General features: G+C 35.3%; 1 pseudogene; it reads right to left on the bottom strand.

Annotated features, from left to right (window-relative positions):
- LOC116098476 overlaps positions 1-19,250 on the bottom strand; it is a 66,117-nt pseudogene extending 46,867 nt beyond the window's left edge.
- Positions 19,251-22,253: the final 3,003 nt, after the last annotated feature.

Raw genomic sequence — 22,253 nt, 5'->3', positions numbered from 1 at the left:
TACAGAAATTGTGGTATATCTACACAATGGAGTACTACTCAGCTATTAAAAACAATAAATTTATGAGACTAACATTCTTAACAATGTGCCTCACTTTCTAAATATGCTTCCTCCAGCGAGTTCTAGCAAGAGAACAAAATGACATCTGTATGCTCAGAAATTTATTAAGGAGACAAAAGTACCACCTCATACACCTTTTCTAAAATCATTGAGTAGAGTTGCTGATTCCCAACTATACTTATACCTCTTCTAGTTGCATTAGTTTGCTTTAGCAGAATACAATAGGAGCAGAATGCACCTAAAATCCATTTAAAGGCAATTAATTTCAGTTATATTTACAAATTCCCTTTCAATGAAGGCCACAGGAGGCCTGGCTTTTGTCTGACAATGAAAATTAGTTTAGATAACACACTCTCACTTTCTTTCTTCTCACATTTACATTAATTAATTAAGCCGTGAAAATGTTGTAACTTTTTGGTGTTATCACCTTCACAATGATGGAATATAGAAGCAGCAGTCAACTAATTATCTGGGCTTCAAGGTTCTTGAGGTTGATGATCCTTGTTGTTAGCCTTTTTATTTTAATTTTAGAATATAATATTTCTCCCTGCCCTTTCTTTCCTCCCCCTGATCCCTCTGGTATGCCTCTTCCTTATCTCTTTAAAATTCATGCCCCTTTCTTATTTATTGTCATCACCTTCAAATACATATATATCAGTAAGTATAACTTGTGGAAACTCTATAATGTTACTTATATGTATGCTTTTAAGGATGGCCATTGGAGACTGGACAGTTAGACAGTATGCTCGTCCTGGAGAAGACTGCTTTACCCAATCCCAGCTTTCTTCAGTTGCTTACAGTTCTCCGTGTAATGTTAAGGCCTCATAGTATTGTAAGTGACAGAGAATCCGGGAGTTTGCTGAGAGATGTTTGTCTCCTAACAATGTCAGAAGCTACATTTTAAAATCTCAACAGCTTAAATGTGCAAACATGAACTGAACAAGTATGTCATAAATAGACATGTCAATGTAGACGGGGAACGCCAACAAAGTCTCAATCGTTGTTACTTTGATTTCAGTTTTTAAGGAATTCTTCCTGTGTCCATATACAAGGATTAAAAGCAATTATCAGAGTTTCAGTTTAGAACTATGGAGAGCACTGGGCTTATCAGCGAGTATGCAAATATTATGTTACATTGATTAGATCTCTTTCTCTGAAATTGATCAGTAGCAAGCAGTTTACTAGTAAAAGCTAAGGCAGAATGAACCCATCTGTTATCCATGATAATTGGCAGGGCTATTGTATAATGTAGTACAAGATTTTCTTGAAATTTTATTATTCTCTAGATATGTTTTGTTAGGACAGTCATTTCACAACACTAATTCCAAATTAAGATCATAAGTAGTTATCCTATTTTCTAATGCTTTCCACTGTTTTTTTCAACTATGTTTTAAAATTTCCATAAATCTGGACAATACGCATTTAAAAGAACAACCCTAAGTAAAGCATTGCAACCATTAGTAAAAACGCTATAGGAAATAATTCCATTGTTTTTGTAATTTTTTCTAAAAGTTTGTAGTGTTTCATAACTTATCATATTACATTCTCCATTTTTCTCAGGGTAAATGATGATTTTCCCAGAGAAATCATTCTTATTTGAACCCTTATATCAACAGACAAAGTGCCAGGACATGGAAAGTAGGCATGCATCCTATTTCTTTATGCATTACTTTGCCAATGCATACATGCAAACCTTAACATCATTAGCTTAAGCATTTTAATACCCCAAAATATCTGTGTTCACAAACTTTTCCATAAGGAGGTCAAAGAGCAACTAGGCATAACTTTCTAAATGTTCCATTGCCTTCTTGATACACTGGGGGCTAAGTTTTCAGGGTATGTAAGTTTGAGGGATGTATAATGATGATATGCAGAGTATACAACTATTTACTCCATGTATTTGCTATCATCCATCTCACTTTCTTTTAAAGAGTATTGATTTCTTCCCATCTAAATTGTATATATACTTCAAGTATGAAAAAAGGAAGGGACGATATACAAGCTATCATTTCCCATGTTGCAAACTTCTCTCCCACATTTGTGAGTGTGAATGCAAAGTGCAACAATCAACTTGGAAAACTATGTCACAACTTAAGAATAAGAATACATACTGCTTCCTGCTTGCCAAGTCTTCTGGTCCAAGTTAAGCTTCCCTGAACAACCTGTAATCCCAGGGGATCCTCCATTCACCCATCCACCTGTTTTCCAACCTACATCCCATCTGATGAGCCTGAACCCAACAGATAAGCTTCCCTCTCCCTATACATACAGCTCCCTGCTTGGTGAGTCTTCTGGACAAGCAATGCTGCACTGAGCAATCAACTAGCCTAGGCAGATCTCCATTCTCCCACCTCTTCTCTGTTTACCTTCATCAGACTAGTGCTGCCTGAAACATGCGGACCTGCAGATCCAGAATCATACAGCCCAAGGACATCCATCAAAGGCCTGTCACTCCAGGATCATAGAGGTTAACCCCCTTCAATACCTACTACAACAGGAACATCCAAAAACCAAAACCATCCAGATGGCTAAAGTTCCTCAATCAACAAAATCAAGAGCAAGGTGACACTTTAGAGCAGACTACCCTACTACAGCAAGCCCAGGATATCCTAACATAATCAAAGCACTAGAAAATGACTTTAAATCCAATTTTTTAAAAAATGATAGAAGACTTTAAAGAGGAAACAAATAAATCCCTTAAAGACATACAGTAAAATATATTTAAGCTGTGACAGAAATTAGTACAACTCTACAAGACCTGAAAGTGGGAATAGAAGCAAGCAAAAAAGAAAACAAAAACTGAAGGAACCCTGGAGATAAAAAACTAGGAAAGAGAACAGGAACAGAGGCAAACATCACCAATAGAATACATGAGATACAATAGAAGAAATTAATACATCAGTTAAAGAAATGTTAAATCTATTTTTTTTTTAGATATTTTCTTTATTTACATGTAAATTTCTCCATTCCCAGTTTCCCCTCCAAAAAACAAAGAAACAAACACAAACAAACCCCTGTTGCCTCCCACTTCCCCATGCCTACCACCCCGCCCTCTGCCACTTTCTGGCCCTGGCATTCCCCTACACTGGGGCACAGAACCTTCACAAGGCTGAGGCCCTCTCCTCCTATTGCTGATTGAATTTGCAATCCTCTACTATACACATGCTGCCAGAACAATCAGACCCCTCCATGTGCAGTCCTTGGTTGGTGGTTGAGACCCTGGGAGCTCTGAGGGTACTACTTAGTTCATATTGTTGTTAGTCCTAAGGGGCTGCAAACCCCTCAGCTCCATTGGACCTTTCTCTAACTCCTTCACTGGGGACCCTGTACTCAGTTCAATAGATGGCTGTGAGCCTCTACATCTGTGTTAGTCAGGAACTGTCAGAACCTCTTAGGAGATAGCTATATTTAGACTGGCTTGCCCTTCCTTCAGTCTCTGCTCTCTGCAACTCCTTCCATGGGTATTTGGTTCCCCCTTTTAAGAAGGAATGAAATGTCCACCTTTTGGTCTTCTTTCTTCTTGAGTTCCTTGTGTAATGTGGATTGTTCTTCCAAAAAATCAAAATCTGAACAGAAAACATCCTGGATTTCCTAATCACAGATACCATGAAAATACCTACTCTAAGAATAAAAGGAATAGAAGAAAATAAAATATCCCAACTCCAAGGTTGAGAAAATATTTTCAGCAAAATCATAGAAGAAAACTTTTTCAACCTTTTTCAAGAAAGAGATGTCTATAAACACCTAAGAAGGTTTTGTAACATCAAGTTACTAGACCAGAAAAGAAAATCCTTCTGTATACAATAATAATCAAAACACAAAAATCTGGAGGTTCTTATGAAAAAATAGAATGAAGGACTGCAACCTGAAGGGAATAGGTACCCCAGAGGAAGAACAACAGAATCAACTAAACTAGACACTTAGGGCTCTCAGAGATTGAATCCCCAAATAAAGAATGTACAGGGGCTAGAACTAGGCCTCCCCACACATATGTAGCAGATGTTCAACTTGGTCTTCATGTGGATCCTGAACAACTGGTGTCAGGGCTATCACAAAAGCTTGTTTCTGTCCATAGGATATATTCCTCTAGCTGTGCTGTCTTCTCTGGCCTCTGTTGGGGAGGATGCCCCAAGCCTTGTAAAGACTTGTTGTGCTGGGAGAAGGGAGTTATATCCAGTGGGATGCCCGCCTGATCAGAGGAGAAGGGGATGATGGGTGATGGGAAAAGGATGTTTGATGGGGTGACAGGGAGGTGAGCAATGAATGAGTTGTAAAGAAAGTAAATGAGTGCTAAGTAAAGAAAAAAAGAATACTCATAAGTCAAATTATAAGGACTCTGCACATTGTATGTATGATTATATATGTGCAAATAATAACATGTGTCCATACAATAACAGTTAGGGGAAAAAAAGGAGGCCATTAACTTATAGGAGAGTAGAGGGGATATATGGGAAAGTTTGTGAGAAAGAAAGAGAAGAGGAGAAATGATGTTATTTAATTGCAGTCTAAACAAGTAAATAATAGGAAAAATAAAGCAGATAATGGATAAATATTACCCAGTACATAAAAACACTTTGAAAATGTGGTATTGATTGGCAGCTTATAACCTGTAAGATATATTCTTGGTATAATGGAAATTATATATACATATTTATAATGCATTTTTTTCAGATATATTAAAATTAATGTTTCATTCAATTGTACACTATAGATTTGTTTATTACACTTCACACAAATTGCATTTCACTGAGTTCATTAGTTCAGCAATGAAGGGCTAAATTAAGTAGAGAGGTGGGAAATATGGGTCATGCTAACTTTTAGAATATTGGGGTGATTTATTTCTCTAAAACCATGAAATAGTAAAGATGATTGCAAAGTCACTGCCTTGTACAGTTGCTGTGAAGATTACATATGTTAAACAGTACAATGGAGAGGTAGACCATTTCCAGTCAAGTTAGCCAGTGAGCTAGATTCCATGTAGGGTGTTTATTTCCTCATTTCTCTTTTCTTCATTTTTTAACTTTGCCCTTATTCTCATTTCTGCTTCTCCTATTCTAATGTTGCTGAACTAACAATCTTTTAATATTTGAAACCAACATTTACATAAATACAGCACTTTGTGACTGTAAATCATGGAGGAGGTTGCCAATAACTGAAGGGACAGACATGAATAGAATCCTGAATAAAGATTATTTAAACTACATGCACAAATAGTCATGCAGGCTGGAACTGTGAGTGAACCACATGACCTGAGCCAGACCAGGGATGGCTGGTTGCATGAGCTGCTCAATGGGAAGCCAGCCAGAAAAAGGAGTTGTGAAAGCTAAACATCAACATGTGGAACAAGTCCTGCCAGCCTGCCTGGAGATGGTGTACGGGGAGGGCAGAAGCAGAGGTATCTTACCAGGCAAAGTTTATGTCAAGAACCAGGCTTATTACTCTGAAGATGAGGTCAATTTGGTCTGAGTTTAGCCTGTTGTAGGTACTCAGAAACTGTTTAAAAACTACCTTTAAGATATCAGGAATTGTTCGTCCTATGGGGGTTGAGAGGAGAGGCCATTGGTCTTGTGAAGGCTCAATGCTCCAGTGTAGGGGAATGCCAGGACAGGGAAGTGGGAGTGGATGGGTTAGTGAGCAGGGGAAGGGGAGATGGGATAGGGAAGTTTTCAGAGGGGAAATCAGGAAAGGGGATAAAATTTGAAATGTAAATAAAGAAATTATCTAATAAAAAAGACATCAGTAATTGTGTACCTTTTTAGATGAGTAGTGACCCAAGTGTTCCTGTGAAAATGAGAAGATACATTTTTTAAAATATACTATTTTTATATATTAATGTTTTGTTTAAAATTTCACATATTAGTACAATATTTTCATCATTCTATTCCTCCATTCTTCTCCCATGTAACTCATCCTGTGATCCATCTATTCCCTCTCAATTTAAAACTGTATAAACATATATATACATATGTGTATATACACATACATATAAATTATAGATAGAAAACAGGAAATAAATATTATATATAATTTACTATATGCATATGATATATATGAGATTTATAACATGATAGATGATAGATAGATGATATATAGATCAGAAAAATATATATCCATTTCATATTACCTTATATGTAATTTTCATATAGGATGATGTTTTTCAAAGGCAGGTGGGTATACATAGAATGATAAAATATAAAATGATGGGGTTTGGTAAAGATGAATATTTCCCCTGGAGACATAAGTCCAACATAATTAATTTATTATGCCCTACCAAATCCACTGGCTCCAGGGATATCTGAACAATGCCAAAATAAGAGCTAATGTTTATAATTATCCTAAAACATGCCATCAGTTCTTAGAAGATGCTCCAAGAATCAGTTGCTTATTAGGTTCAGACATAACCACTAAAAAAAAAGAAAAATTTGAGCTCTTGCATTATTTTATCATGGGTTTTCTCACAAAGCTACTTTTAGTGCCAGAATCACTGTGTTCTGTACAATGGCCTGTTGATCCATTCTATCTGAATTTTATCTTTATAAAACATTTGAGAATGTTACTCTAAAAAATCATAGTTTATTCATAATATCCAATATGTAGGATGACTATAGTTACTTAGGTATAAGCAGTGATGCAGATGTTGAATGCAACACAGGCTAAAAGAAGTTATAATGCTTTTAATCCAGGGTGTCTGCTAGGCTTATACTGATGCCAAATATAACAGACTGCCAATTACTAGAATATTTAAGAGATTCTCACCAGTAAGTCACATTCATTAGGATATTAAGTATAGTTCTAAACTCTTGCATCTGGCACAGCAAACTGACAGGATGCAAACTCATCTGAAAATTGATCTTTCGTGTAATTAGAGTCTTGTATTAAATTATCTTATGTGATAACATACTGACATAATTTTTCTAAATTTCTTTTATTCCCCCTAAGATGTAGTGATAGCTTAATGCACATTTTAAAATATGAAGTAAGGGATTCGGTATTATCCATTGCCCTTTTCATATTATACACATTTCTCTAAAGTGAAATGTAAGGTGTTTTTTAACAAACAAAGATGACAAGGATAAAACCCCTATAACATCCACCCACAAGGGAATATGTACAGATAGGCATCTGTTTGCACACATACTAATTCTTCTCATAGACATGCAGGGTTCCAGATGCTTCTGAAATAGATACTGAATTACAGGTGAAGGAACAGCTGCCACAAAAGTGGGGAGGCAAATTTTCACACTTACAGGAAAGAAGCTGATATGAATCTTTTGATGGTTTAAAAATGTCCAGTAGATCTTTGCATTAATAAATTGTGCTTGCCTTTATACTTCTGTTTTACAAATAGAAATAATCAAGCTAAGAACTGAAAATTTCTAACCTATATTTGGCAAGATTTCTAACTCCTGAGAAGAATATGGAGACTCGAATATTCCAGCCAAACAGACTTACATGAGGGCCAGCATTAGCTTTTAGATCTAGCTTCTGAAAAGTGGAACACTTGAAGCTCTATGTACATATGCCCCATGAATATCATTTATCTGTTATAACCTAGGGATAAAACACGTCAATATATCAAAGCAAAGGAAGATTCTGTAAACCAACTTAACATAGGCATCAATACAGGATCTGATATCAAAAGTAGGTATTGTGTAGATCAATGATTGCAAGTTGGGTGTAGTATAAAAGAGGGCACTAGGTTATGAGATTATCTGTATGTGTACATGCATGGGCACTATTGTCCCTGCTGTGTTATTCATACTTCCTCATGGTCATCAGAAACCCCAAAGTTGTTGCTAGTTGTAGACCTACAAACTTAAATCAAAAGATCTTTGCAAATTCCATCAGCGATCCAGTATTAGAATAACTCTTTACCATATTACTATTGTTTTTGGGAAATTCAAACATGAACACCAAACCTACATCTCTCTCACCACTCAGCCCCCTCCAACTCTTCTCTTATTTAACTACTATTAAGTATTTCTTATTTACTATTACTACTATTGTTGAAATTCATACATACATATATTCATCCATCCATACATCCACACATCCATACATACATATATACACACCTTATTGACTCCACTCAGGTTTGCTCTTACATATATGACATATATGTGTTCATGACTAATCCCTTGGGGTTGCTCCATTAGTGTTCAATCTAGTACTTAAAAGTAAATGAATCTCTATCTCTCTCTTTAGCCACTGATCAATTGGATAGTTGATCCATAGACAAAACTTTGGGGAATTTCCCCTGCACACATTATCATTTGACTTACATTGTCATTATGATCATCTTGTGCAGCAAACTGTATAGTTGGGAATGCATGGATGCATATTCCACTGTCATGTCTATTAGTCACAATCCAGGAAAAGACTTGTTAGTCCTTCAGCTCTTACAGTCTCTCCACTCCATTTTCCATGAAGTTCACTGAGCTTTAGGTAAGATATTGTATCATAAATATATTAATTGGAGTTGAATACTGCATAGAACATTATTCTCTATAATTGGTCATTATGGACTTTCACAATATTCTCCATTGATTACAAAAAAAGAAACATTTTTGTGAGGGGTGAGTACTAAACTTATCTGTGGGAAAAAGAATAAATATTTAAAATGCAGGTACAAATTCCACTAATTTGGAGGAAATCAGGAGCTTGTCTAGGGTTCATACATTCTCGAGACGTGTGAAATTAGCTAGGTTTAATTTACCAGGCATGAATTCCCTCCTCTTGAATGGACTTAATTTCAATAAATAAGATGTTGGTTACACACAGATAAAAAAATATCACATTTATCATGGGGTATATCTCACTTACTAGCCATTACTGTGGTCTTAGACATTGCAGCAATTCCCTCCTCTTGAATGTACTTTAATTTCAGTAAATCAGAGGTTGGGTTACACACAGATAAAAATGTCACTTTTTTATCATTGGGTATGTCTTACTAGGCAGTACTGTGGTCTTAGACATTACATATCGTTAGGACTAACCCTTGGTCTTTACACTGGCAGTTTCCAGAGTGCTTTCTGATAATATGAGGGCCAGGCCTCAGGAAGGAAGCTTCAAGGTCAGCTCTAATTCGTTTCCTTGAAGCCTTCTATTTTAAATATATGGTAACTTTAGCTGTAGTCTTGGCTCTAAGCTCTGGAAGAATTTTTCACCTTACTCTGGTTAAAATGGCTAAAATCAAGAAGAGCTTTGGCAGAGGTTGGTGAAGATGCAGGAAAATGAGAACAATCATTCGTTGTTGGGAGGAAGACAAATTGGTGTAGATCCTCTGCAAATTACTATGGAAACCCTAAGAAATTTAAAACTAGATCAACAATATGATACACCTATATCACGCTCTGAGATATTTCCAAGGGATTTGATATCATACATCACAGATACATAATCATCCATATGTGTTGAAGTTCAATTCAAAATAGCTATGATATGGAAACTATGAATTTTCCTCAGTAATGAATAGATATTGAAAATGTGGTACATGCACTTAATAGAATTCAATACAAATGTAAAAAATTTTTAAAATGTAAAAAAAAAAACTTAAAACATGAAATTTAGAGGCAAATTAATTTAACTGAAATATATCATATTAAGTGGGGTAATTAATACCCAGAAAGACACACACTGGAAGTTCTCTCTTATTTGTCAATCTTAATACCAAGTCTTGAGTATATAACTTGAAGTAGCTAGTAAGCAAAGCAGTCAAAGAAATAAAAATGGGATGCTGTGGGAGGGAAGAGAAGGAGCTGTGGAGGTCAAGACAGTAATAAATAGTTGCCTCAATGTGGGGAGATTGAAGACACAGGGGAGGACTTGAACTTTAGAGAGGGGAGGAAGCAGAAACAGGAAGAGAAAAAAAGAAACATAATTGTAAGAATGTCTGATAAATTATAAGGAATATTCAGTTATAAGCATGTTTAAAATTGATATATAATATATCTCACATTCTTTAGTGGAGTAAACAACATGCAGGAATATTGCTTCCTCAAGAGCTTTGCATTGTCTAACAGAGACTGACCTATTTCCTGTTCTCTTTAGATCTTATTTAGTGAATTTCCAGTTCCTCTGAAGTAGAGATTTTTATTTATTAATTAAACAAATATCAAAGCTAAGCAAATAATCTCAACCTATAGCCGAAGTGTATGGTTCAGCAATTATGAGCAGTATCTGTTCAACCAGAAGACGCAGGTTTGCTTCTCAGCAGTTGCATGGTAGCTCACATCATTTATAACTTCAGTCCTAAGGTGTCTGGAAGGTACCAGGCACATACATGATATGTAGACATATATGTATGAAGAATAGCCATATACAAAACAAATAAACAAATGTTTTCTGTAACTGGAGTTACAGGAAGCTGATATTGGCTGTATGGTTTCTGGGACTCAATTCCCAGCATCTTAAAGGAGCAGCACTTAGTCAATGAACCATTTCTTCTGCCTCTGAGTTTACAGTTTCAAATATAAGTTGAATTTCGACAGCTCTCATTAATATTTCTTTCACATTTTATATAACAGACTCACATTGTATATATAAACACACACAAGTGTGTGTATGTGTGTATGTATGTGTGTGTGTGTGAATAATCTATTGATGAGTACCCATGATGACTCTAAAACTTAGCTATTGTAAAAAGTTTCACATTAGACATGGATGTGCTTTTTAATTATAATTTTAGCTGTCAAATATAAGCAACTTTGACAAGAAAATCTTCGAGGAGTTATAGGAGTAGAAAGAATATGATCAAAATATATTATATGAAATTTCTAAATAAAAAGAACACAGTAAATATTTAAATATGTATAAAATGAAAAATTATAATTTTAGTGTATTAAATGAATGATATTGTTCTTAGATTTTTGTGTTAGAATACTGTATTTTCTTTTAGGATTTGAAATGTTACATTTGTTAATTTTATTATATTCTGTGTGATATAATTCATATATGCATATGTATGTACATGCATGTGTATATGTGAATGTGTGTATATGCTTACATGCGTATGTGTGCATGATTGTACATGCATTCACATGTGTCATGACACACCTGCAGTGATAAGAGTACAACTTCAAAAAGTCAGGTCTTCTACATTGTGTGTTGAGGGTATCAACCTCAAGTTTAAGTGTGGCCCTAAGCCTGCTTCCTAGATGTTGAATTTTGCTACAATGAATTTTCATTTCACATTGTATATAACAAATTTTGTCACCACCTATGGCTGTGGGAGAAGATGGAGTTTTTGTAATGCAACTACTACTAATTCCTTCTGCTTGTAGATGGAAATGAAAGGTGGTATCCTGTTTTGATTCTAACAGTGATCATAGGATTGCATCATCAGCCTTGAAACATTGATTCTTTTGATGGATCTTCCATTACATCTCAAGAATTGGAAGGCAGCCATAATGGGAAAAGAGCACTTGGTCTTTCTGCACTCATTTCTCCCACATTTGTTCTTTGTAGGGAGTTTAATTATGGGTTAAGCATACTACTTTTTTACTCCTAAACTCTCTTGATGATCTTGTCTGATAAGAGAAACAGTATAAATGTAGACTCATCTTGTAGACTGATTTTATGACACACCATTTGTCTTTAACTATCTTCCACGAGGTAATTCTATCTTAGTAAAGACTAATCTACTTTTCCTGGAAATATATTTGTTAGAAGGTCTCATCAAAGTAAGTTTTGTATACAAGCACCATTTTAGTTTACTGTCACTTGAAGGATAGATGGGAAAACTACTAAAGACTAATTATTATGCACTGTCCTCAAAATTAATTAAATTGCATTCAAAAAGAAAGTTCCATTACATAACTCTCATGAGTATTTATCAGAGGAAGGACTTTTGATTACTTAATCAGAAAATGATGATCCATGTGCAGTGTGTAACTAAAAAGGTCCAAAGCAATAGAAAATCCATAAAAATACTTTCTAAAATAAACCTTATTTCCTTTTGTAAGAATACTCAACATGTAGTCTACTCTTTAACAAATTTTATAATATACACATAAGTAATGTTCACTAAATCTCTTCAACTTATTTGTCTAGCATAACTGAAAATTTATACTTATTGAACAACTTAATTTTCCTATACCACCAACTCTTTGAAACCTGCTGCCTTCTCTTCTCCTATAAACATCACTATAAACCATATATATATACTTATATACACATCCACATATATACACATGCATACATGAACACACATATGCACTATATATGTATATGTACATATCCATACATACAAGCAGATTTATAAACATTCATTAAATCAAACAATAGTTCTCTTTCTGATTTGTCTTCTGATATACTCATCCCAATTATCTGAAATTTGGTACCAAGAAGCTGGTATTATACAATATAAATCACAATGTAATTGTAATTTATTACAAGATTACTAATGAAATGTAGTCCTTGAATAAGCCAAAACCAGACTGTCCATAATTTGGAGTCGAGTATGGATCTAGGAAAACAATTATTTCATCCATGTTGAAATATACCTCACTTATCTCAAGATACTATTTAACAGTTACACATAGCCCCCATAACGGGACTAGTCATAAAGTCAAAGTCTACTCTAAATGGTTTTGCCTATCATATACAGGGAAAATATGCAAGAAAAATAGCAAGATATCTTAGGGGATATCAAACAGTTTTGACTCAAGAAAGGTTATTTTATTTTGAACTGAATCTATATATCTTGCTTACTTTGTTTTGTACAATGACCTTCATGTTCCTCCATCTTGCTGCAGATTGCATGAATTCTTTCTTCTATAAATTGCTAATACTCTATTGTGCTTATGCAAATTTTCTACTATCTATTATTCTACCATTGATATTTGGATAGTTTCTATGTAAGTTGTTGGAAAAATGCTATAATAAGCATATAAATAGAGATATATCTTGAGATCCTAATTTGAATTTGGTAGTATTTTGTTTCATTTTGAGGAGGATCTTCATACTCTTTTATAATCACGTTGTAATATTTTATCCAAAATTACATAAAGGTTCTGATTTTTTTTACAACCATACTAAAATAGCATTACATAATAATCATCTGGATAGATATTAAGTTATCTCTTATTATACTAAAGATATGACCCTCTCTTATAATTAATGATATTGAAACATATTTTCAAATATTCATTGGTCATTTATTTGTATAAGTAGAAATCATATTATAAACAACAAACTTTAAATAGTAACTTGTATAGTATAGGTGTATCAAAACAAATTTATTCTGTACACAAGAGAAAATACAGATGAAATAAAATTAGTGGAATGTAAAACAATATGAGCAGTGTCTATATTTGATCAGAGGTTATACTCCAAAAATATATAAATGTCTCTATGACTCAGTAAAAGAGAAACAATGTGGATGAAAAGGAGCAGAGTTCTTGAATAATATTTCTGCATCTCTGTGTGAAATCTAAAAAAGAAACTTCAAAGCATTCTAAAATATTGATGTAAATGTAAAAATGCATGAATGTACATGAAAATATTTTACTTTTGTTCTTTCAAATGTTGTTAGTATGGTTAGAAAACTTATAGGATTAGTCAGATAAAATCATCTGCAGGATTCTGGGGGTCCAGTGCACCCACATAAAGGATATAGAATATTCTATGGTTATCAACTCAAGCCAGCACTCATCCTGCCATACCACTATTTGGATTCTGCACTCATATTCAAGTGCAAGAGAATGATGCACATATAATTTTTACTACTGAATATTTTGTTATTATATTATAATGCCCAACATTTTTGGAATGAGAATAAGTCAAATTATTTTAAATCAAGAACAAAATTTGTAGTGTTACACTCTTAAAGACTTTTAATATTTCACTAAAAATGTCTTCCATTTTGGGTGAATAACAGATTTATTTCTAAGCTGGCTAAAGAGTATTGCTGGAATGTATTTGCCATGTTCTTACTCCCATCTCTTCTAGTTTGATTTGTCCTCCATCATAACAGGATACCAAACAGCTTTGTCTGTATAAAGGAATAGAGCAATCCTACTGAACCTCAAATCCTGAGCTGAATGTTTTCATAAAGAAGAATAACATGGTCATTTATGTTGTCATCTGAGTTCTATAAGATATTGCCATCAATCAAATCACAAGCTGAAAGCTTCAAGAAGCATATCTAAGATTTTGAGTTTGTCCAAGTGCTATTGTCTGGAAGAATTCTGCCTAAATTGCTCCTTTGCTTGGCAGCAGCTGACCAATACAAAATATAAAAGGCATTGAATTAAACCTGAGGCTAAGAATGTGCAATGACATAGACATCACTTACTAACATTGTCATTCTTATCTTGCTAGAAAGAATAATCTATAAAAAACTTTCTGAATATGAAAATCCTGAGGAAGTTCTCTGGAGATATCACTTGCCATCAGTATCACTGTCTAGTGAGGATATAGTAATTGAAAAATAAATAGTATCAACTAACAGGCTATTCAACTTCTCTGACTGCACAACTATATATTAGAGGCACAATAATAGAAGTGGAAGAAAAAGGTGATAGGAAATAGTAAATAGAGGATAATTTGACCATATTTTATAATTTTTCTCATTGTGCTTTGCATTATAGAATCTGGCAGACTAATCTGGCTATACAGTTGCATATCTTATTTTTCCTTTTTTAAAATTTATTCTTTTTTCATATATTACATTTCAACTGAGTTTTCCCTCATTCTCTTCCCCAAGTTTCCCCCTTCCCATTTTCCCTAGATACAGCTTAATTCTATATCCCCTCAGAAATCAGCAGGACTCCCAGAGGGTATCAAACAAATGACTTAACAAGGTACAATAAGACCAGGCACATGTTCATCATGTCTGAAGAAGGAAGCTCAGTATGATGCAAATAATCCCAAAGACAGGCAAAAGAGTCTGAGACAGCTCCTGTACTCACTGTTAGGAATCTAAAAAGAGCACAAAGCTAAACAACCATAGCATATAAGCAGAGGATCCAAGTCAGACCCATACAGGCTCCCTGACCTCTGTGAGCCCAATGGAGTCCCTGCCAGTTGATTCTGTGGACCATTTTCATGTCGTATCATTATCCTTCCTGTCTCTTCCAATTCTTTCTTCCCCTTCTCTCTGAAACTCCCCTAGCACTGACTAATGTTTGGCTATGAGACTCTGCATCTGCTCCCATCATATGGTATATGAAGTATCTCTGATGATGGTTATGGTAGGCTCATGTCCAAGCATATCCTGGAGAAATGACAAATTGTATGTAGGTGGTTTTGTGGCTGGATTGCTGTCCCAATCCCTTTCCTTGAGGCCTTACTTGGTTACAGATGATGGATGGTTCAGGCTCTATTATTAGAAGAATTCCCATGTGTCAACTTTGTATATTCCATAGTGTATTCATTTCAATAGGTTTCTATCTTTCTCCTAAAATGTTTCCCAATTCCTGTTTTTGTCTTTCTCAGTACTACGTTCCTCCAACCTCCTCACACCTGATTCCTCTGGTTTCTGCCCCGCTCACCCCCAGTCCACCCACTATATCTATTCTATTTCACCTTTCCATGGAGATCCATTCCTCCCCCTTATGCCCTCCTTATTACTTAGCCTTTCTATATCAGGGGATAATAGCATGATTATTCTTTATAGCTAATATTGACTTTTTAGTGAATACATGCCATGTTTGCCTTTCTGGATTTGGGTTAACAGATTTAGGATGATAATTTCAAGTTCCATTCATTTGCCAGAATATTTCATGATATCAGCTTTTTAACAGCTAAGTAATATTCTCTTATGGGTCATTGTATAAGAAAAATCATTCTTTGGTTAAAGAACACCTTGATTGTATCAAGTTTGGGATATTATGAATAAAGCTACTATAAACACAGCTAAACAAGGTGTTCTTATAGGAGGATGCAATGTCCTTTGTGTACAAGACCAGAAATGGAAGGATGGATTTTGGGATACATTGATTCCTAATTTTCTGAGAATCCACCATATTGATTTCTAAAATTGCTATATAAATTTGCACTCCCATCAGAAATCAAGGAGTGTTCCCCTTGCTGCATATCTCCACCAGCATGAGCTGTCAATTTTGTATTTCATCTTAGCCATTTTGACCAGTATAAGATGGAATCTCAATGTCATTTGATTTATATTTCACTGATAGCTAAGAATTCTGTTTCCTTCTTTTTTATTTACTTAGTATCTCAATCACAGGCCCCCTTCCTCTACTATTTCTGATGTCACACAGACCGTAAGAAAACACAAATTCCAGCACAGGCTACCGTACCCAGCAAAACTCCCAATTACCATAGATGGATAAACCAAATTTACACAATATCTTTCCACAAATCCAGCCCTTCAAATGATAATAAATAGAACAATCCAACACAAGAAAGGAAACTGAACCCTAGAAAAAGCAAGGAAGTAATCTTCAAGCAAAACTAAAAGAAGATAGCCACATGAACAGAATTCCAACTCAAAAAAAAAAAAAAACAACAACAAAAATAACAGGAAGCAACAATTACTTTTCCTTAATATTTCTTAATATCAGTGGATTCAATTTCCCCAATAAAAGACATAGGCTATCAGACTGGATACATAAACAGAACTCAACATGCTGAGGTTTGCTGCATACAGGAAACCAACCTCAGTGTCAAAGACAGACACTACCTCAGAGTAAAAGGCTGAAAAACAAATTTCCAAGCAAATAGTCCCAAGAAACAAGCTGGAGTAGCCATTCTGATATCGAATTAAATCAACTTTCAACCTAAAATGATCAAAAAAGATAAGAAGGGACACTTCATATTCATCAAAGGTAAAATCTACCAAGATAAACTCTCAATTCTGAACATCTATGCTCCAAATGCAAGGGCATCTACATTCATAAAACAAACTTTATTAAGGCTCAAAGCACACATTGCACTGCACACAATAGTAGTGGGAGACTTCAACACTCCACTCTCTGCAATGGACAGATTATGGAAACAGAAACTAAACAGAGACAGAGTGAAACTAACAGAAGTTATGAAACAAATGGATTTAACATATATATATAAATATATATATATTATATGTTATATACACATAATTTTATGTATATATGTATGTGTATATATATATGTCATATATATATAATTTTATCCCAAAACAAATGGTATACCTTCTTCTCAGCACCTCATGGTACCTTCTCCAAAATTGAACATATAATCAGTCACAAAATAGGCCTCAACAGAGACAAGAAGATTGAAATAATTCCATGCATCCTATCACGGATTAAGGCTGGTCCTCAATAACAACATAAACAATAGAGAGCCCACATACATGTGGAAGCTGAAAAATGCTCTACTCAAAGATAACTTGGTCAAGGAAGAAATAAAGAAGGATATTAAAGACTTTTTAGAATTTAATGAAAATATAGACACAACATACCCAAATTTATGGAACACAATGAAAGCATTGCTAAGAGGAAAACTCATACCTCTGAGTGTCTCCAAAATGAACCTAGCATACACTAGCAGCTTGACAGAATGCCTGAAAGCTCTAGAACAGAAAGAAGCAAAAACCCAAGAGGAGTAGACAGCAGGAAATAATCAAAATCAGGGTTAAATTCAGCCAAGTAGAAACAAAAGAGAAGTATACAATGAATCAACCAAACCAGGAGCTGGTCCTTTCAGAAAATCAAAAAGATAGATAAACCCTTAGTCTGACTAGCCAGAGGTCACAGAGACATTACCCAAATTAATAAAATCAGAAATGAAAATGGAGACATAACAACAAAAAGCAAGAAAATTCAAAAAAATCATATCCAAGTACAAAATCTTATACTCCACAAAACTGGAAAATCTGGATGAAATGGACAATTTTTTAGACAGATAACAGGTAACAAAGTTAAATCAAGTTCAGATAAACCATCTAAACAGTCCCATAACCCGTAAATAAATAGAAGGAGTTCTTAAAAGTATACTAACCAAAAAAAGACCAAGACCAGATGGATTTTAAGCAGAATTCTGTAAGACCTTCAGAGAAGATCTAATACCAATCCTCTTTATACAATTCCACAAAATTGAAACAAAAGGAACATTATCCAATTTGTTCTATGAAACCACAATTATGCTTATACCTAAACCACACAATGACCCAACAAAGAGAGAGAACTTCAGACCAATTTCCCTTATGAATATCACTGCAAAAATATTCAATAAAATTCTCACAAACCAAATACAATAACATGTCAAAATGATCATCCATCCTGACTAAGTAAGCTTCATTCCAGTGATGCAGGGATGGTTCTTTATTGCTGCTATTTCCATTGTCTGGTCTTGAACAGTTTCCTTCTAGTGTTTGTTTGTTTTTGTTTTGTTTTGTTTTGTTTTGTTTTTTCTTCTTTTTTCTTTCTTTCTGGACACTTTAAAAGAAAATAGTTGATTTTTCTCTAATTTTGTTTGTTCTTTTCTAGATTTCTTTAAGGGATTTATTCCTTTTTAAGGACCTCTATCGTCTTCATAAAGCTGATTTTTAAGATAATTTTATTGCCCTTCAGCTGGGTTAGATTATTAACAGCTTCTTGTAGTGTGATATCTGGGCTTTCTTGGTGACATATTTCCCTGGCTGTTGTTGACTGTGTCCTTGTGCTGGCATTTAGACATTTGGATTTGAAGTGATTAAAAGTCTAGGTGCCAATTACTGGGTTTGTGGTCTTTGGATATATATTTTCTTTTTTGGGTTTGTTTTTTCTCTCTCTGTTATTCTAGCTATAATGGCCTGAGGTTAAATAATGGGTCTCTACCTGAGTTGTGGACTATATCTCCAGTGGCCTTGATGGCCTTTGTGTCAGCAGGATGTTGCCATCCAGTGTGGGAGCTGAAATTATGTCAATGTGTATGGCTGGTATTCCTCTGGGGTTCAAGATGCTCATCTGGTTTCTAGAGGGGTAGGATGCTTTTTCCTGTTTATTCTGGAAGTTGGTCTGGCCTCTAGTGGGATAAGAGGAGAGTATCATAGGTATTAATCATGATATGGCGACAGGGAGACTTACAGCTGGGAGTATGCTTAGCAGGTGGTATGCAGGCAGAACAGGGCAGGGCAGGGCTGGGCAGGGCAGGGCAGGGCAGGGCTTGAAAGTGAGAGTAGGTTGGCTTACCTGGAGTTCAGGGAGGTGACCTGGCTTCTCTGGGGTAAGAAGATTCACATGAGGTATGAGCCAGGATATGGTCATAGTGGCACAGTTTATCTGACTGAATACATTCAGGAAATCATTCCTCTGTTGTTGCAGCATCATCACTCACAAGATACAATTTGCATTCTCAGCCAACTACAGATTCCTTAAACTTGGATCCAGATATCTGTTTTCCTTAACTTTTGCCTACTGGTCACTTAAACCAGAGACATTAGATGTTGCGTATTTGATTCCATCATTGCCTTCTCTCATTATGTACGCACTATCACTGTACCAGTGATAACTGCCAGTCATACTATTATAGTTCTTGCCTGGATGACGCTGATTCACCAATGAGTATTTTCTTTAGAAAATGTATTTTTATATCAAGAAAGTTTCTGTCCTTTGTAAGGTGTATTGTCCTCTATTCTCTGGGATCTATAAACAACAACATGCATGCTGAAGGTTGAAGTTGTACAACTAATAAGCAGATGATTAAATGATACAAAATTTCAGATTGTTGAAGTTTTATCTTTTACAATCTATGTAGGTTCTAAGACCTGGAGTCTACACATAATCCTTGGGACTCTCCTTGCAAGTCAATTCTGATTGGTGAATAAAGATACCGACAGCCAATAGCTGGCCAGAAGAGACGTACCTGGGGTTAAGGTTTGGCCACCTTGGGAGAAGAATGAAGGAGCCACTGTGGAAGAGGAAGAATGTGGATGAAAGAGAGCTTCCATAGGGTTATAAATAAAGAAAATGTGGCCCTGTGGGCTGGCCAGTTAGAGCTAAGAGCAGTGCATACAAACATAGTAAATGGTAAATAATAATTCGGTGTTATCAGTAGAATAAGAGATTCTAACAGCATCGGTGGTCAGCAGTTGCCTAGAGATTGTACTGCCTAAGAAATGTTTAAAAATGGTCAAAGGCATGGAAGAAATCTCGTCCTGGAATTTTTATTAATTATTTACTACATCAGATGTGTATTTTGTTTGTTATTGCTTTTGTTTTTGTTTTTGTTTTGAGACTGCCCAGTGTAGGAAATGTAATTAACAATAGAGTAGAAAACACTGCAATGGTACCAAAATGAAAACAACACATGTCTTTGACCAAAAATATATTCCTTAAAATTAAAAGGTGTTTTATTTCATTTTTCTTTGTATTAGAGATTTTTTTATTTTATTGAGATATTATTTATGCTTTTACAAAAGAAATTAATCTGTTGGTTGACATTTTGTCCTACTGACAGTGTCCTTTGCCTTACAGAAGCTTTGCAATTTTATGAGGTCCCATTTGTCAATTCTTGATCTTAGAGTATAAGCTATTGGGGTTCTGTTCAGGAAGTTTTCCTCTGTGTCTATGTTCTTGGGGCTCTTCCCCACTTTCTTTTTTATTAGTTTCAGTGATCTGGTTTGATGTGGAGGTCCCTGATCCACTTAGATTTGAGCTTTGTACAAGGAGATAGGAATGGATCATTTGCCTTCATCTACATGCTGAACGAAGTTGAGCCAGCACCGTTTTTTAAAAATACTGTCTTTTTTCCACTAGATGGTTTTAGCTACTTTGTCAAAGATCAAGTGACCATAGGTGTGTGGGTTCATTTCTGGGTCGGAATTCAATTCTATTCCATTGATGTACCTGCCTGTCTCTTTATCATGCAGGGTTTTTTAATTATAATTTTTTATTATTATATGTTTTCTTTATTTACAATATGTCCTTTCTCTGGTTCCCCTCCAATAGCCAGAAACTGGAAACAACCCAGATGTCCCTCAACAGAAGAATGGATACAGAAAATGTGGTACATCTACAAAATGGAGTACTACACAGCTATTAAAAACAATTAAGTTATGAAATTCTTGGGGAAATGGATGGACCTAGAGAATATCATCCTGAGTGAGGTAACCCAATCACAAAAGAACACACATGGTACGAATTTTCTGATAAGTGGATATTAGCATAGAAGTTTGGAATACACAAAGTACAAATCACAAACCATAAGAAACTTAAGAAGGAAGATCAAAGTGTGGATACTTCTTTCCTTCTTAAAAGGGGGAATAAAATACCCATGGAAGGAGTTGTAGAGACTAACTATGGAGCAGAGACTAAAGGAAGGACAATTCAGAGACTGCTCCATCTGGGAATCCTTCCCATATTCAGTCATCAATTCTAGACACTATTGCGGATGCCAGCAAGTGCTGGATGACAGGAGCCTGATTTAGCTGTCTCCTGAGAGGCTCTGACAGAACCCAGCTAATACAGAAGTAGAGGCTCACAGCCATCCATTGGACTGAGTACAGGGTCACCAATGAAGGAGCTAGAGAAAGGACCCAAGGATCTGAAGGGTTTGCAGTCCCTTAGGACAAACAACAACATGAACTAATTAATACCCTCAGAGCTCCCAGGGACTAATACCATGCAGTTTTTACCACTCTTTCTCTTTAATACAGCTTTAGGTCAGGGATGGTGATTCCACCAGAAGTTCTTTTATTGTTGAGATTAGTTTTTACTTTCCTGAGTTTTTTGATATTCCAGATGAATTGGCAAATTGCTCTTTCTAACTCTATGAAAAATTGAGTTGGAATTTTGATGGGGGTTGCATTGAATGTCTAGATTGCATTTGGCAAGATGGCCATTTTTACTCTATTAATCCTGCCAATCCAAGAGCAGGGGAGATCTTTCCATCTTCTGAAATCTTGTATTTCTTTCTTCAGAGTCTTGAAGTTCTTGTCATACAGATCTTTCACTTGCTTAGTTAGAGTCACATCAAGGTATTTTATATTATTTGTGACTATTCTGAAGGGTGGTGTTTCGTTAACTTCTTTCTCAGATTATTTATCCTTTCAGTAGAGGAAGGCACTGATTTGTTTGAATTAATTTTATATCCATCCCCTTGGCAGAAGTTGTTATCAGGTTTAGGAGTTCTCTGGTGGAATTTTTGGGGTCACTTAAGTATAGCTCAGGTGACAGCAGATGCTGCAGAGGATGTGGAGAAAGAGGAACATTTCTCCATTGGTGGTGGGATTGCAAGCTGGTACAACAATTCTGGAAATCAATTTGGCA

The sequence above is a fragment of the Mastomys coucha genome, unplaced genomic scaffold (genome assembly GCF_008632895.1).
Source record: "Mastomys coucha isolate ucsf_1 unplaced genomic scaffold, UCSF_Mcou_1 pScaffold20, whole genome shotgun sequence".
NCBI lineage: Eukaryota > Metazoa > Chordata > Mammalia > Rodentia > Muridae > Mastomys > Mastomys coucha.
Note: the sequence above shows the minus strand (reverse complement) of the source record. Positions and strands in the feature narration are given on the sequence as shown.